The sequence below is a fragment of the Anas platyrhynchos genome, chromosome 1 (assembly GCF_047663525.1).
Source record: "Anas platyrhynchos isolate ZD024472 breed Pekin duck chromosome 1, IASCAAS_PekinDuck_T2T, whole genome shotgun sequence".
NCBI classification, from domain to species: Eukaryota; Metazoa; Chordata; class Aves; order Anseriformes; family Anatidae; genus Anas; species Anas platyrhynchos.
Genome location: NC_092587.1, coordinates 68,457,600 through 68,475,544, shown reverse-complemented (window position 1 = coordinate 68,475,544; position 17,945 = coordinate 68,457,600). Strand labels below are relative to the sequence as shown.

The 17,945-nt window shown below is 35.7% G+C and overlaps 1 long non-coding RNA gene across 1 annotated transcript in view; it reads right to left on the bottom strand.

Annotated features, from left to right (window-relative positions):
- Positions 1 to 1,509: 1,509 nt before the first annotated feature.
- The window catches only part of LOC106016245 (uncharacterized), a 52,577-nt gene continuing 36,141 nt past the window's right edge, over positions 1,510 to 17,945 (bottom strand). The window contains exons 4-5 of the long non-coding RNA XR_002400861.4: positions 7,346 to 7,454; positions 1,510 to 6,033 (exon numbers count right to left, since the gene is read on the bottom strand). This is a non-coding gene — a long non-coding RNA (uncharacterized lncRNA). The remainder of the gene's footprint in view (positions 6,034 to 7,345; positions 7,455 to 17,945) is intronic.

The following is a 17,945-nucleotide window of genomic DNA, read 5'->3' as shown; positions in this document are numbered from 1 at the left end:
CCTTCAGAAAAGCTCTTTCATTCTGAGGGGTGGGAGTGCAGTCCCTGTCCCTTGGAGTTTGGAAAACAGATTAATTTCCACTGACATGTGCTGAACATCATCCACACAGGTTGGCTCTCAAAGGCGCTGCTGCAAATATTGCATGCTTTATTATATAGATCAAGTATTTTTAGCAGTGTCTTGGTATTTTTAAAAGAAAAATTATATAGTGATATGATCACAAGCCCATTATTTATTTATTTATTTGAGTGGTGGTGGTAATCAGAATTAATAATACCAGTATGATTGTCCTACTAATCAGATTTGCTAACCTTTTGATAGCATGTGAAAATTATGCCATAAGCTTATCTCTCTCATACGTTTAGGTTCAGAAAAAATAACTGAAGAAATATTGTATGTTAAAGTTTTGAAGCTGTGTGAAGTATAATTTCGTAATACTGGCTTTGAAGGCAAATATTCAGATTCTTTAGAAAAATAATAATTACTAATATTTTGGCTGTTTGTTTCCGATCTGAAAAGGACCCTCTGTTTATTTTATACTTCAAATGGTGCTTAGTTTTCTGATATCTAGGTTAAGGTTAATTAAAAAAAAAAAAATAGTGGAAAAGTTAACAGAAGAGAGGCATTCCTAGATGTGCATTATTTTAAGGTAACAAACTACTCAGCAAATTTCAACAAATTTCCTACAACAAATGTTTGTAGGATGAAACCCTACTTCCCATTGGCTTCCATTTCACTGTAGCATCCACCTACTTTGTTTATAAAGACCTCTTGGACTTTACCCTCATCTATTTTCTTTCTGATGTTCAAAAACACTCTGCAAAAGGCACAAGAAGGTCACAAGTTCATCAAAAAGGAATTTCAAAGCTAATGCTCAGCTTGCCTCTAACATAACCTGTTCTGTGACAGTCCTGGATGATGACCCTGAAAAACCATGTGGTATTTACTAACATGTGATATTGTCTTTCGTGTTAGTTCCATTTTATCTTGTGTCCCAGAGCTCACACTACCAAAAACGTTAGTAGACAATGATTATTTTTAAATAATTATGTACACTAGTTTTTGTTGTTGTTGTTGTTTTCTGTTTTTATGATTTGTAAGTGTGCACACAACCCTTTAATGTGACAGCCTAGAAAATGGGAAAGATATTACCAAAACCTGTTTTCCTAGTGATACAAACAAAATGCATTTCTGTTTCAACAGGTGAGAAACAGAAATGTAGGCTGAAAGTAACTGTTTTAACTAGCGTATTACAAACAAGATCTCTCATAATAAAGGGATGTTGAGCATGAATTCTTGCCCTACCAATTAGGCAAAAGAGTAATTCATTTCACTGAAATAATTCTCACTTGACATGTAATACACACAATCAAAGTTACAGGCTCATTAGTGACTTACTAATGAAAGTCTCCCTCTGAGACACATTAGGAAGCCACTTTTAGAGGAGAAAAAATGTTAAGAGCAAAGTCTTAAAATAATATGCAAGAAGCACAAGTTTTTAAGGTGATCTGGAATCAAATTGCTGCAGTTACTTAGATATTTAAAGATGCAAATAAATATTTAGTAAGATTTTAAAAAATACACGGTTGATCTTGAGGTGGCTACATCCAAAAATTCTTAATCTCTGCTTCCAGTGTTAAGCTAAATGCGTAATGTTTCTGGGTATGCCTAGGAGTCTTTCATTGTCAGCAGAGCTGAATTCCCCATGTCTAATTCATGTCCAACAGGTTTCACAAGCACATTTCTCTGCTGGTATCACCTGAGGAACTGTATCCCAGAAGCTTGAATGTGGTAATCATACACAGTGGGCTCCCAAAATCACTAGTCAAAAGATGCAGGGGGCTGGGTAGAAAATTATTCTCTTATTCTTCAAAAGAATTCTTTTAAATTCCTGCCTCTGGAATATTTTAGTGATCTTGAAAACTGTTGATGAATCTATTTCACTTTGCATAAATAATTACAAAAAAATAATAACAATAATCTGTGCTAAAGAGAGAAGCAATGAGTATGGTTCTGCAGCCCTGAGGCAGGAACATTCACTGAAGGCCAGAGACACCTGGATCTCAGTCCCTGTTCCAGTGGCTGGTTTATAAGATTTATAATGTAAATGTTAAATATAAGATAAAAATTTATTTAAAATGCATAAACCAACCACTGAAACAGGGGCTGAGAACCAGGTGTCTCTACTCTGTCATGAATATCTGTGCTTTTTATGGTTTCCATCTTGTTTGCCTCTGTGAGCTACACACTAAAACCTTCACATGGCTGTAAGCTGCAATAGACATACATGTACATGCCAGGAAGCCAAGCAAAGTAGGAGCTCTCTGCAAGAGCTGATTATGTCTCTTTAGGAATCCCACAAGTCTATTGCTGGGTTAGACTAGATTAGCCACACCACTGGGTTAAAGAAGCAATGAAATAATATTACCCTCAAAAGCCTGAGCTTCCAGACTCTCTCCCACAAACAGAAATTCAGATTACTCCATGATGCACTATACTAATTCATAGCAACAGGGCCAAACACACGACTGAGATGCTCCTAGAAACCATCCTTGGCCTGCTTAAGAGTCGTCTGTGGTTTAGGGTGGTGTGAACCCCTCCTCAAGGGGCATGGTTGCCTTTTGCTTTCTCTTGCTTTGGAAAATAACTTCTAGCTACACATCAACAATTCAGGGGAAAAAAAAAAAATCAGTGGTATGTAGTCTACATGTATTTTATAGGTGAGTCATGCTGTTTTGTAAAACCAAAGAATCCTTATTTCTTGTAAACCCTCTTCAGGTTGGGGCATGAGTGGGGTGAATGGCTTGCTTCCCAGCTATTTCTAGAGGCTGGTGGTTACAGTGGGGTATATGAAGGTGCAAGAGAGATCTGAGGTCAAGAAATTAAACCCAAGCCTTCTCTTCCTTCATTCTTCCTGGAAGAAGAACATCATGTTTCTTCTCCCAAGTTTGATTATATCTTTTATTCTATGAATTTTCAATGTGAAATCCATAAGCAAACCCCAAAGAAAGGACAGGAACCCAATATGGGCTGTCCCTTTTCCTTGCTCCCAGGATTATTGCCTCTTTACTGGGCTGCTGTGGGATCATACTTTCTTATTTGTTGTCTCTTAGGCTTTGTGCATCCCTCATGTTGTAGTTCCATCTTGGGGATTTGGTCCCAAGTGACTAACTGAGAAATTAATATATCAAAACTATCTGTACAGTAATTCTGGCCTTTGGGTACTTAGGAACTTAAGTCTCACTGAAAGCTATAGCTTGTAGTGACGGACTCCTAAACCTTTAGAGGCTCCTTTTGAGAATGTTATTCTAAATCCTGAAATTTTGATATTTTTAATCATTCCCTTTTAACCACAAAAAGGATATACCTGAATCTAGAGATGATCTAAACACATTCATTTTAATTTCAGGTTGTTTCATATGTATAAATATTATTTACCACCAACAAGAGGAGCAAGTGACATTATCCATTTCTAAGACTGTGTACTTATGCGTAGTGTCAGAACATTTACAGATATTATATTACTACTGTAAGATCTCACACTTGTCATGAGATGATTTTAGTGGGAAAATGAGAAACTTATAGGTGTGCTCAAGTGGCTTACAGACTTACACACCACACAGTAAGATTTAGATATAGTACAGGTAGGTGTAACTCTGCTAACATCAAGAGAGCTGCATATTTCTTTCTCAGGTATGTGCTGCCACTTGAGCAAGTACAAGAACACAAGTATTTTTAGCAGCAACTTTATGGAGCTTAATTAAATTAATTTCCTATTCACACTACCTCCTTCAGTTTTTTTCCAGGTCTAATACAGGAACCATATGGAGAGAGGCACAGGAAGATAAGTAGGCGTTGCATGCCATTACTCACCATCTGCTTAGGCAAGCCGTGCTGAGCCAAACAAGGAACAGGTCATGGCTCTGACGACATTCACAGGTCAGAGCCCCTCTAATTGACTATGTGGACTACAGCAACATCTCACTGCCAGGGAATGCATAGGAAGATTTTCCTGGGGTTACTGTGAGAAATGAAGTCAGCAAGTGGTCAACTGATGAGTAAAGAACAGTGAATGAAGATAAAAAGCAACAGAGAAATTAAAGCCTGTGTTGAGAGAGGGGATAAAAAGTGAATGAAGAGTGATATAGAGGTAAATGGCAAAGGCATAAGTGATATGGCAGCATAAGATGCTGAAATGAAAATTTTAATTGCAATACGAAGTTCTACACTTATTATGAACTGGAGATTTTGCTCTAGGCTTCATAACCTTATAGTGTAATATTATTCCAACTGACAATTTATCACTGAGGTCCTTTCTTAGTAAAAATTATAAAAGCATGAGTGTATGTTAAATCATATGGCATGCATTTACCCAAGATTTGTAGGTGAACTTAGCCACTGCAGAGCTGTGTTCTCAGAGAACCTGCACTGCACTTCCCTGCACCTGCAGAGAGCTGGAAATGGGAGGATAATTATGAGTATTGAAAGGCTAAGCCAGATGTTCCAGGAATGGAGGAATTTCATCTTTGGTTGGCTGGCCTCTCTGGGCAGGAAAACAGAAAAAGGAAGTGTGGTGTTTGAGCTGGCATGTGCCATGCAGTCCTTGCTTGGTGAGTGCCAGGCCTCTGCTGTGGGAAGCTGGGCCTGGGGTTGTTACCACAGACCAGGCAAGTGCAAAGCCAAATACTGAATGGACAGACAAGGCTGAAGTGTTAAAGGAAATATGAATGTGAAATAGGAGCACATGCAAATGAAGGGAGTACAAGCCTTACGTGATACAATAACTTAGCACATTCCACAGTGTGTCATTTCAAAAAGATGAGGTGTCACTTCTGTGACGCTTGGATCACTTACACTTACGCATTTTAACCTTTTACCAGAACAAGTATATAAGAAAATATCCAGCAGATATGTTTATATTTGATATCTTTTTGTTTTGTTACCAAGATGTTTTGTTTTGTTTTTCTTCTTAAGCAAAAGGAACTCAATTAAACAACCAACTCTGTACTTACATTTTTCCCTGTGTTGGAACATCCATTTTCACTTCCTCTCAGCATATTAAACAATACCATTAAGGTAGTCCTGCTTACAATTTAGAGCAAGAATTTCTGCCTCAAGGCAGCAGGCTTAATTCTTAAAATTATATATTGTAAACTGAGTAATAGAATATATTCTTAATCATACATTTCAAACACTTTTTTCAGTTCCCCCTTCTCTTAATTTTCTTTTCAGAAGAGCAACTTAGATGCACAGTGGGTTTAATAATAATAAACAAATCTTTGTCAGCCAATTCCAACTCCTTTTTCATAAATTCATGCAAAACTGTCAACATGTCAGTGGACTGCAGTGCTTGATTTCAGAGAGGTCTGAAGGAGGAAGGAAAGCATTATGGCAAATAAATTATTGAAAACAGAAATCTCTCAACTGAATTGCACAGAGAGACATTTTAAGATTAAAATAACAAATGCACAGAATGAATGAGAAAGACCAGATGACACAGCAGTGTCAGGCATCAAAATGAGACTGCTATGAAATTAATGTCTGATCAGAATGTTTACTGACAGACTTCACAGTTTTTCACTCTAATGTGAAAGAGACAGACTTTTTTTTTTTTCCTTTTTTTCTCACATGTTGAAATGTCACTAAGTGATTAATTACCATGCAAGTTCTGTGGCATATAACTCTCTGGTCTTTGGATAGAGAAAGACCTTTCCATCTCGATGACAGGGAGCCTTGGACTTTGCCTGTGGAGCTGTGTCCTGAGACTCCATAACAAGATATACTTGTCTTGTGTAGCCTTCACTTCTCATACATACTTCCCACTCCACGCATTTAAAGGATGGCTTTGAGGATGGCATCGTAGCTGATGTCAGTTGTGACTCTACCAGATTATTCTTCCTCTGCTCAGCCAAGAGGTAGATGCCTCACTCCACTCAACTTAAGCCATTCACAGATGGCAGCTGATGTGGTCAACATCTGAACTGCTGGTCCACCAGTGAGGCAGCAATGCTCAGAAGGGCAAGGCCTCTCCATCTGAAGGCAGATAAAGATATCAGAAAGATATCAGTGAGAGGGGCAATCTCTTAAACAAGTTTTTTTTTTGTTTGTGGTTTTTTTTTTTTTTTTTTTTTTTTTTTTTTTATGGCTTTACAGGCTTGGTTAAACAAATCTGCAACAATGCATTTACCTTTACTGTTGTTAGTAATTGTGGTGGGCTAGATCTGCTGGAGGAATCTATTGTTTGCTTGTTTGTTTGTTTGCTTTCAATACAGAAAAACAAAACGAATCATTTCAGGGAGGTAGAAAACAAACAAAGGTCATTTCCCTTGCTTTGTGATCAAGGGTGAGAAAAGACTGAACAATAGATTAAGATAAAACTTCTGTGAAATAAGAGAATGAGATGCACCATGGACTAAAGTTATTTCTCTCAGAAATAACATTTTTCTCTTAATTACCAGTGCTTGAACAATCATTTTTGAAACAAACTTGGGGGATAGCCTGCCCTTACTTAAACATCTGATAATTGCATAGATATTCTTCCTTAAGCTTGCTTCGTTATGTTTGTCACCTCTACAGAAGATGTCAGTAAGACATAGACAACTGCCACTATTTGATTTGATCTTTGTTTCAGTTTTGCAGGCAGGCAGTTTTACCTTACTAGCAGTTGGTTCTCTAGGATTTGGGTGATTTTCAAGGTCCCAGGATTTGGGTGATTTTCAATTTCTGAGCAACAAACATAGTGAACAGTCAATTAGAAGATGTAATATATTTTATCTCTTCCCTGGTGCCTCTGTGGGGAACAAAGTAGTTATCCAGATGAATTTCTTGTATGGTGACTATAATTTCTTGTATGGAGTTGGGTTTAACTGTGACTCCTGTCTGTACATAACAGCCTGGTGGAAGCGCAGTCGACAATAGGAGCAGCAGACAGGCAGGCAGCAGCAATGCTCCCATGGTCCCCCAGACAGCAGGTGAGCTGCTGAGCTGCTGGACTGATGCTTACATCTAATGTGCTGCATTACGTTATTACGTCGCTAAACATACTCATACATGCTCTGTGGAAAGTACACAGAACCAAGTGATCTAGAGCCTGGACTGTTACAAACTCAGAACCTGAGCCAGATTTGCCAAATTTCACAAAATCACAAAAAAAAAAAAAAATCACAAAATGTTTTAGTTAACTTTGAATATTCCAGGACATATCTAAAATTTCAGTTGCACCTCTTCTAATGAGCAATACTTCACACTAAGAGAGAGAGTAATGTTTTTTCCCTTAAAAACTGCTTCCAATTTCTTTAGTATTTTTTCTTAATTTTAGAACAATGTGAGCAGGTTCTCCACCCACCTTTCATCTCATTGGTAGCTAAACAAACTTTCATGCCCAAGTAAGTTTTGGAGTCAGACTATCCCCATTCATCCTGCAACTTCAGGAAAGTCTTGCTCATCTTGATAACCTGGGAAGGAGGAACACAAATGGATTTTGGAGTGCTGAAGTGCGTAGAGGACAACCAGAGAAGACAGAAATCTGTTGCTGTAATCAAGCTAAAGAGAGACAAAAGGGATTAATTTAGAATATATTGTTCCCTCAAGTAAAAGCTACACTAATAGGAGACTGAAACAGAAGAATTTGAGTTTAAGTCAAAGAACAATTCCTCATTTATAAATACAGTGCAAAATAAAATCACCACATAAGACATTTTGCTCACTAATGTTTGATGACCATCACATGGAAGTTGCATGCTTTATTCTTTATAAGGTATTCCAATAATTTAGTTAATTACTGTCTTTACTAAATATTATTAATATTACTAGTGTATAATAGGTGGGTTTTCTTGTCTTATGCTTGATATTCTTTCAATGAAAAAAATATATTTTTTGATAAAGCTTAGTCAGTGTCTGACAATTTGCAGTTTTTACTCTTGTAAGTCTTTTTGATTTTTTATGAAGTGTAAATTCCCATTTGACATCTGTTAATTGTAGTCTAACTAATGTCTGCATTGGTATGGTATTCTTTGTAATTTTATTTTTTCATTTGTATTTTCTCCATGTATACTTTGAGTTTGCTAAATATGTTGAAAAGCTTCAGTCTGACGAGCACTCTTAAGTTAAAGTTATCACTACTGTCTAGATCCATTCACAACTGCATTTAAGTATTGGTACTTTAAATTAAGTATGGGTGAAACACAGTCTATTTGATAGTTTATGAGCACTTTCAAAACCACGAAGCCATGTAGAAAAAAATATCTAGATCATATATCAGATTATATCAGACATACAATATCAGACAACTTAATGCAGGGAAAAAGTAAAATATAAGATCCACACAAAAAGAATGCAGCATATGTCAGAAGACTGAGACCAAAAGGACCACTACTCCATGAATTTTTTTTTCTTTCCATAGCCATAATGTAAGACATTTCAGCCAAGAGGTAATTTCTTAGATCTAAAGAAAAAAACTCTAAACCTTATCTTCAGCATCCAAAGATGGGCACTGGCTATAGAGCTATTCTAGAGATCTGAAATGCAGACCAGAAAATTTTGTTTTATTAAAAGCAACAGGATTTCACCCACAGTGTGTTTACTGACATAGTCTGAGCTCAAGCATTCATTTTTGCATCTTTTTCCCCCCTCTATCTTATCATGAATCTTTGTATTAACTAAAATATAACAGTAAAGCTTGTCAAGAATCTGTACATTTAAAAGCCTCAAACAGAGACCTCGTTTTTGTCTCTCAGATTTTACAAACAAAAAATCTTTCTGAAAAAACGAAACAGAATATGGAAGTATTAGATGTACATTTTCTTTCCAGAGTTTTTGAACATTACTGTGCTGATGCAAGACACAAGAACATCATCAATACTAGAGCATGTGGAATTTTCACGTAAAGTGTTTTTTTAAGAAAGTAAAAATTAAATATATCATGGAAAAAAGTCATGTTTTTTCTATTAAGAAAAAAAATCACCTTGCATTTTGAGTTAAAGAAAAAAATACAAACAATTCAGTTTGAATGAAGTCTGCTTTACACACCTAAACGCTGAATCAAACAAAATTATTTTGCTCTTAGGAGAACTGAATCTACCATGAAGTTGCTCAATAAAGGCTGATTCCATAAGGAGTACCTGGGATTATATTAGAACAGGACTTAAGCATTTTAGTTTCACCATTTTCCTTTTTCTCCTTCCCTGCATTCTCTCCCTTTTTTTCCCTTTCCTTCTCTGCATTCAGATGTGTTAGACTGCTGCATTTATGATGGTAGCAAGATTGTGCTTTTCTTCCAGAAGGATGGAATACAATGTCATTCCATTCATATTTCAATAGAGTATTTTGACAATACAATGCCACAATAATGATAAAATAATTAATTTAAAATGGAGCCCCATGTAGGATGAAATGAACATTTTCAGTGGTTTTGCTAAAAAGAACTGTACTCCAGTATTATACAGATACAAAAGAGGTGAGTGATTCTCTGGAATGGAGAGTTCATCCTTTCCTGACTGTGCACTGAATTTAAGCCTAAAGACAAACAAAACTGTGAATTGCGAGGTGGTTTTGATTTCATATTGTAACCAGCAAAAACATAAAAAATTGCCCAAGTCTATCTGAGATGTCTGAAGACGATCTTGCAAATTAATCTCAACCATTTGAAATTCATCACGAAATTTTGAACCAAACACGTTTCATTCAATAGCTGACACTGTCTAAACACATCTGATAAAAGAAAAAAAAAAAAAAAAAGAAAAAAAGTATTTCAGTTCCAAAAGTGAGAAAATAGTTATCAGCAAAGCAGGAAACATCCAGCAGTGATGGATCGGAATTGGGTAGTTAATAATAATAATAATAATAATAATAATAATAATAATAATAATAAAGTCAAAGTAGGTAAAGTGGTAGTTTAGCAGGCTGAATTAGATATCTATGACCATGTGATCATCACCTTTATTTGTAGTATAACAAATAAAGGAAAATTTGAAAAGATAACTGGGTAAAAGGCCAGTGCAATGTAGGACTTGAGGAAACAAAATGGTAACAGACACCCATACCCTGGATATTGCTGTTATATTTTCTTACAGAACAACAGAAGACACTTTGCTGAAGCACTGAGAAATTGCACACCATTTCCCAGTTAACAAAAATATTTTACTGCATGTTGGTAGTTATATATCCCTCCAGAAACTCTAACAGTAATTCATTTATATTCCTAGGCATGCTTGCACATATGCATAATGGGAGACAGGCTGTTAAGAATGATATTGCTGTAGGTGTTAATTCCAAGTTTAGATCACAAAAATCTATAATACAAAGAGAAAAATATTTTAAAGAATCATAATTGTAAAGTTACTGAATTAATATGCTGACTGGGACTTGCTTCTGACAGGTCCAGCACATTAGGTTCAGATATACTGGCACAACTGAGTTTATCAGGAGTCTGAAAGTCTCTGAGAACATTCAGAATGACGTTTGGGATAACGGGCATGAATTTCAGCCAGGTCCTTCATATACCCATTTGCTGCTATCCATTTTTGGCTCCAAATACATACCAAGATCAAATTCCCAGACTTTCTCAGTGCCCAAGCAAATATTATTAAACCCAGATTTGGGACATTCATAAAACACGGACCCAGCATGTTAATGTACACGCCTGTTGTCACACAAATGCAGTCAGACAGATGGTCAGGAACCAAGAATGGTGTTCTGAGCTTTACATGGCTTTGATGTGTTGCATGTCAAGAATAAAAAGATTGCATCTCACTGATGCCATGTCATGAGATAGTCGCAAAAGGCAACTTTATTCTGTTGAGATTAATCTCCTGTGATCTCTCCAACAAGCTTGGGGAGGGAGAGATGTGTTCCTTGAGGCAGCAATTTAGTGACTAAATCAGACTGCTGCTCTGAATCTCCCTCTGGGGAAACCTCTCTCTCTCCCTTGACCGTGGAAGAAAGCCTACAATACTGAGCTTGGCTCTGTTAACAAAAGCTAGCAAGATGCCAGGCTACAATTTTCATGTCAAGTAACAATTTCCCTCTCCTCTCCTCTACTCTCTTCTCCTCTCCTGACTACTTGAAGCTGATGTTATTTTAACTGGTAAATGATATCAGATACAACTGTAAGGGAGCAGAGCACATAGGAGTGTTGGCAGGCTGCTCTTGCAGTACAGTGTTTGAAATCAAGGCTTGCGTCAAGAGGGGCCCTAGGGACAGGGATAGTCCACATCACTGCTACCTTTACTGAAGGAGATTCAGCCAAGATGTGCAAATGTCTAAGAGATGCATTCTGCTATGTCAGCAACTAAGCCTTGTTATCTTTCATGAGAAAGATACTGCTGCCTCCCTTTATGATGAGCACCTATATGTAATTTTAAACGTGTAGAGAAAATAATTTTCAAAGACAGATTTCATCCACCCTGTTCACCCCGACTTTCTTCTTCCACAAAAAAATGTGTTAATATCTTCACTTAGTTCTTCAGAACATGAACTTTGGAAAGATAAAGTTAATATAATAGATATGTTGTTGTATAGGAAAAAAATAAATATGGAGTCAAATGTTTCTAATTTAAAAAGTCAGTCTACTTCAGAGAGTGCTTAATGGAGATCTAGCAGTACCTCCACAGCCGATGCCAGCATCAGGAGAGAATGTGCAGAACTTGACAAGGTTCTTTTTTTCCCCCCTATTTTTTTTTTGTCTCTTTCTTTGGTCTCACTACCAAAGAAAATTATTATTACTAACAGTAATAATAATTTAAAAAAAAAAAAAAAAAGAGAGAGAGAGAGAAAATAAAACACCTTGCAAACACCACCAAAACAAAACAAAACAACAAAAAAAAACCACACCCTAAAGTGGGAAGCTCTGCATCGGCTGGTGAAAGACGTTACCCTGAATAAACCAACAAACTGAAGTTTACTGCCAGAGTGAAAGTTGTCTTTCCAGATTAAATTAACAAAGTCACCATCAGCCCACTTCAAAACAAGATACTTTGTAAAATAGTTCAGAGAATGAATCCACAGATAATTTGAAATATTGATCAGGATAGAGAAGGTTGGCATAACAGTCTTCTGTAGCCCCTTTTGCTATTTTGACTTATAATGTGTTCATTAAGTATTCAGGAGGATCTGAATATATATTTGTACCTCATTTTGATCACATGCAGAATGTGTGTACTAGAAAGATTTTCTTCCAAAGACATAAAAATCTATCCAGAACGTAAAAATAAGTCTCACATCACAGCACATCATGAAATATTACTGAGTCAGCTTGTGACACTAAGCAGCAGTAACACAAAAGTAAAACAAGATATTACTGCATCCTACATATGTGGTCACTGGTACAGTTACTTGTTTCATATGAATATCTACTCTTGAGCAATGCCTGCAAAGGAATGTTCAAAATCAAAATAAGTCAGCTGAAGATATAAAATCTGTTACTTCTCTTCCAGAAAAACATGTATGTAATATCTTTATAGCTCAATAAAACATCAATTTCTCCTGCATTTGTCATGAAGAAAAGGTTTCTAAACACAACATTTAGAGCATACACGTACATCCCCAAAAGATTATTTCTTCAGACTACTTATAATCCTTAATTTACTAAAGAAAGGGAAGGAATTTTTATTTGGTATTCAAGTGTACGTGTGCTGTTTGTTTGTTTGTTTTTGTTTTGTTTTGTTTTTCTTTCCTAAATTAAGATAAGTGTTATGATTCTGAAAACTTTTAACATGAAGGAAAAACTGCCTTATTCAGAGCAAATATATCCATTAGGAAAATAGTTTAAAAAAAAAAAGTACTACATCATGCCTTTGTCAAACTCTTACGGACTGCAGCACCAGATCATATATAACCTGTCTACATTTACAACCTGCTTTTGTCATTCTCTGGGAAATCACACTTAAAATTAAAATACATTATTACAGCATTATAATAATTACATTAAAATATGATATTATAACATTATTTATTGTTTTTCTTATTTGATAAGTAGCTGACTAAAATTATCCACATATGAATTCATGTTAAGGGCAATATTAAAAATGAGCTTACACACAACAGCAATATAAATCAGTATTTTCACATTATAACACTTCAGATATTAACAGTAACTATTTGCGGAATCAGTTTTGAAAATGAAATGATGGGGAAAACAGAGAGGAAAGATATCCCTCTTGGCTACCTGAAGTAAAGCAAGCATTTCAGACACATGGCCACTGTTGCCATTTTGTATCTTAATATTTTATGCAAAAGAGATATTTTTCAGTGTAGAGTGTATTTTTCCAGTGTAAAACAAAAAATTAGATATGCCATGCAAATTTTAATATATATGGGCAGGCTTACTGAACTGCATATTTATCACACAAAACATATTTATATACCTGTATGTATGTATCTGCATACATGTCTCTCTATACACACACACATACATACACGTTTAGATATGACTTTCTAGATTGTATATGGAAACTCATTGCAGATGCAATTTCAGTAAAAGTAAACTGTGCCCTCAGCAAAAATGGAGTGCCAAGGAAATTTAGACATTTCACAACACAAAATAAACCACGCTGATTGCTTACATTACCTATATTTCTGATTTAGACAGTTTATTAGGCTGAATAAGGCAGTGAATTTATTACCACACTGTGACCAGAGTTGGCATTACCATATACTGATAAGGACGCGTGTGTGATTTTGCTGTTGCTGTTATTTGTTTATTTATTGATTAGCATAATTTTCATTGAAGTTTCTTAGTATTTGGACGTTGTGAATAAATGTAGGAATTTTATTTCTGCTTCAAGAAGTTGAAAAAGTTGTACATTTGCTTTCTTCTAAATACAAGCAGAACTATCCTGCTAAATTATCAAACTCTGCCACTTTAACTGTATTTTGAGTTCTTTCATAGTTCCTTTAAGGGAAAACACAAGTTGAATCTTAATTTGTGTGAGGTTCTCAAAGACCATTGTGAGGCTCATCTCTCAGATTAAGAAAGCATATTTTAAACTCTTTTCCCATGCCTAGCATTCATAAAACTTCCACATGGCAGTAAGGGATCTTCTTTGCATTTTACACAAATGTATTCTACAGATTTCAGAGAGACTTAGTGATGTATGGATTTGATATATCTTTTTTGCATAAAGACAGAATAAGGATATTCCCCTAAAAATAGCTCCTGGGTTTTATTTCCCCTGAGTGTTATCCTCCAGATATTAGTCCACACTTATAAAACAACATTTGTTGAGAAGTTTCATAAGTCTTCCAAACTTCCAAAACTGAGGTAAGGAGGAAAGCAATTTGGAAAAGCTTTTCCAAATTTCATTAGGATGTCACAGTTAAGCATGTGATATTCTTAATGAAGCCAATGAAATTTGCATTCATCTTTTCCATGGGTCAACTGTTTTGTCCTGCTCCTAGTTAAAAGCATAGAAATATGAAATGTGTCTCCGACAGTGAAAAAAAAGATATCCATAACTGCTATTAAACAAACCAACAGAACAATACAAAATGTGTCAATCAAAGGCCAAATTACTGCTGTGTATAAATATCATAGTACTATCTAAAATGTTAGTCTTTCTCTAACTAAAGCTCTAACTTTTCTGTTCCATGGCCATGACACAGACGTACAACCTAGAAGCCATCTATTTTGAGAAATAAAGTTGATTTCTAACTTCTAATGACAGTCATTCATTATTGTTTTTGAGGAGAGTAGCTCTGAACAGATGTATAGTTACTCTAACCATATTTACAGGTGATGGAGGTAAGTAGCACAAATTTTGATCCAATTTATACCTTTCTATTTTTTATATGAAGTCACTTTTTAGGCAATTACAGAATGCATTAGAGGACTGGGCAGAAGATATCTAAAATGAAGCCACAAATTTTAACCATTAATATTATTACCTTTTTAATAGTGGTTATTAAATTGTTAACAATCTTGAGTTTTAAATTATTTTTTAACTGTTCAGGAAATTACATGGTCTGCATGGAAAAGTTTAATGAAAATTTATATTTCAGGTTTCCTGTATTCCTCCACTAATTATGAAGAGGATGAAGAAGGAGGGAAAGAAGGAGAGGAAATTGTCAACATGGGAAGGTAATTAACATAAAATAAGGTTTAGTTGAAATCTAATTTTCACCAAAATGTTTTCTCAAAAGAAAAATGGTCTATCAACTCTAGTGCTGAGAAATTAGCACACATTTTACATAAACTATCAAAAGAAAATGAAGACTAAACTAATTACTATAAATCAACTATGAAGTGCAAAGACGCTTCCAACATTTCAGAAAGTTTTTACTGACACTCTGGGGTTAGTATATCCCAGCTGTAATTTACCACTGAAATGATGTACAGATGCCAGTAATTCCAAGATTAGGCACAGTCCCTGAACAGGAACAACAGGGAATAGAGTTTATTATTGCATTTGCTATCCAAAGTTGGAAAGGTTTAAGAAAAAAAAAAAGATATATATATATATATAGTGGCAGTTAGAGCTTTTTAAATTAGGACTATTCCCTGTGGTTGGACTATCCCCAGGAAACTTAGTAATTGCTTGACTTATATGACTATTAGCATCTTCTTGCTGATGGAAACCCATTGGGCCACCTAATTCAACAAAATTGCAACAACAATTGAGAAAACCTACCAGATGTGGTGATGAGCATGGCATATGACTCTTTTACAATCTCTTGAAGCCCCTACTATTGGTCAACAAATAAAATATATTTTGTAATACATTCTTCTTGTTGAGAAAATGCAAGCATGCTGGCATTCTCCAAATCACTACACAGAAGTGAATTAGGGATAGGGAAGGATGGGAAATTGGATTATGATATGGTTTTGATTTTAAAATCTCTATGAAATGAACAAAAATAAACATGATTTTCTCCTCTGTAGGACAAGGAAAAATACATGATCATATTTTATTAGGAAATTATCTAGAATAATAGAAGTCATTCAGGAAGTTGGTCCAACCATCTAGGTAACAGGCAACCTAAGAAATGTCAGCATAAAGCCACACTAATACTATGTCATTAAACTCATTTCAGCAAATATATCTAGTCACAGAAAAAAAAAAATATTAGGCTGCTTGCTTCAGTGCATTCAAGGAATCAGGGTCAATTCTTCATTTATCAGCAACAATAAGAGCACTAGAAAATGATTATAAGGTAAATATACTTCAAAAATATATATGTATGCAAACATTTTGCATTACAACCACCCTTGTAAGGTAACTAAGAATATTGGAGGTGTGGCATACAAAAAGCTGAAGGGAAAGCAGGGAGTGTCATGCTTTGCATTTACAAGCACTTCTGTTTTACGTTTTGATTTCCCAGCTGCCTGAGAAATCATGAACTTAGATTCTGTTGGCTGCTCTTTAAAATAATCTTACTTTCTGGAGTTATGTATTTCCTTTGCCTTTCACGTAACTATAAAACACTCATTTCAACAGGTGAGACACATTCCACCTTGCAGGTGTGTCCCGGCACATATCCCACCAGTGCTGACTGCAAAGGCCATAATTATACCCAGGTAACACCTGAATCTCCCAGAGCAGGATCAAAGGCCAGAAGTAGCTTTCACAATGTCTGGAAAGAGAATGTGGGTGAAAAGTGACTTTACACAGCTCTATGGGAAGGTATTTCATCTGTTACCAGCATAGTCTGGGTACATCACTTCTACATAATACTTTTTTTTTTTTTTAATACAAATTATTTTGTTGAAGTCATCAGTGGAACAAGAATAAAGCTGCAGAGCAAAACAGCCAAACAACTCAGCAGGAAGCAGTTACCTCTAAGGGGAATTAGCAACGGGAAAATTAAGACCCACTACTAAAAAATTCCCCTGTGAACTTTAAGACTAAGTAATTGTCATCCAGGAATGTTATTTGCCTTATAATTTGTTTCTAGAAACAGTATCCAAATCCACATATCCAGACAAGTAGATACTTTTTTTTTTTTTTTTTTTTTTTTGTTCAGACACATCATTATATTTTGGGTATTTTGACCAGAGCTTCCCAAATTTACATAATTTTCAAATCTGCAGCTTTATTTCAAGCATGACTTTATTATATTTAAGATTTGTTTAAAAAGTTGGAAATTGAAACTCCTTTCTCCTTAGGAAAAGTTGCGGTATCACTGCCAATTGCTGAACAGACTGCACCTGTCTCCTATACCCACTGAGTTTTGGCTATTGTCAAAGTAAACAGGCAATGGGGCTGATTTGATAGAGCTGTTCCTGTGCCTGTTAAATCTCACCAGCTTTTCCTTCATTTCAGCAGCCCTTTCCCTTCCCTTCCAACCCCCAATCAAATCCCCATGTTTTAGTTTTCAGCAATGAATCCAGTACAAATACTCACAAATACCTAATTACTGGAATTACATAGCTCTGTTGCCTATCACGATTAACTTCTATCATTATTCAGCAGGAAAATTCGTGCTTTTTGCATTTTGGGTTATAATTACTTACTCCTGTGGAAAGGCAGCTGCGTGCTGGCACTCAGACCCCATGCCAGTCCAGCTCCTCACTGGTGTTAGCACACAATGCGTCAGGGTCATAGTACAAAGTGAAGTTGCCTCATTAGCATCTCTTGACTGAAAAGGGATATAACTTAAAATGATTCCATCTGTTTTCAGTACTGCTTTGTTTATACTTTCTAATGCTGTGTTTTGGCAGTCCCAGGCACTATTTATTCATCACTGTTGTCACTTACCCATTCATCTAGCCACAGAATTTTGAATAGGAGTGTTCACTTAGGCAGAGTTTTCTTTGCATATTTGCTTGTCTTCTTAGATACAAGTACCCAATATTTGCTTGAAAGTGCAATCCTGAACAGACAGTCATGTGCAAGAGAAGAGACTGGAAGTGAAAAGGAATAAGGCATGTTTGATGACACTCTCATTATAGTTTCTGTCAACAGATTCCTCCTCTTTCTGTATAATGATCTTCCTGTGCTGCATGGGAAACT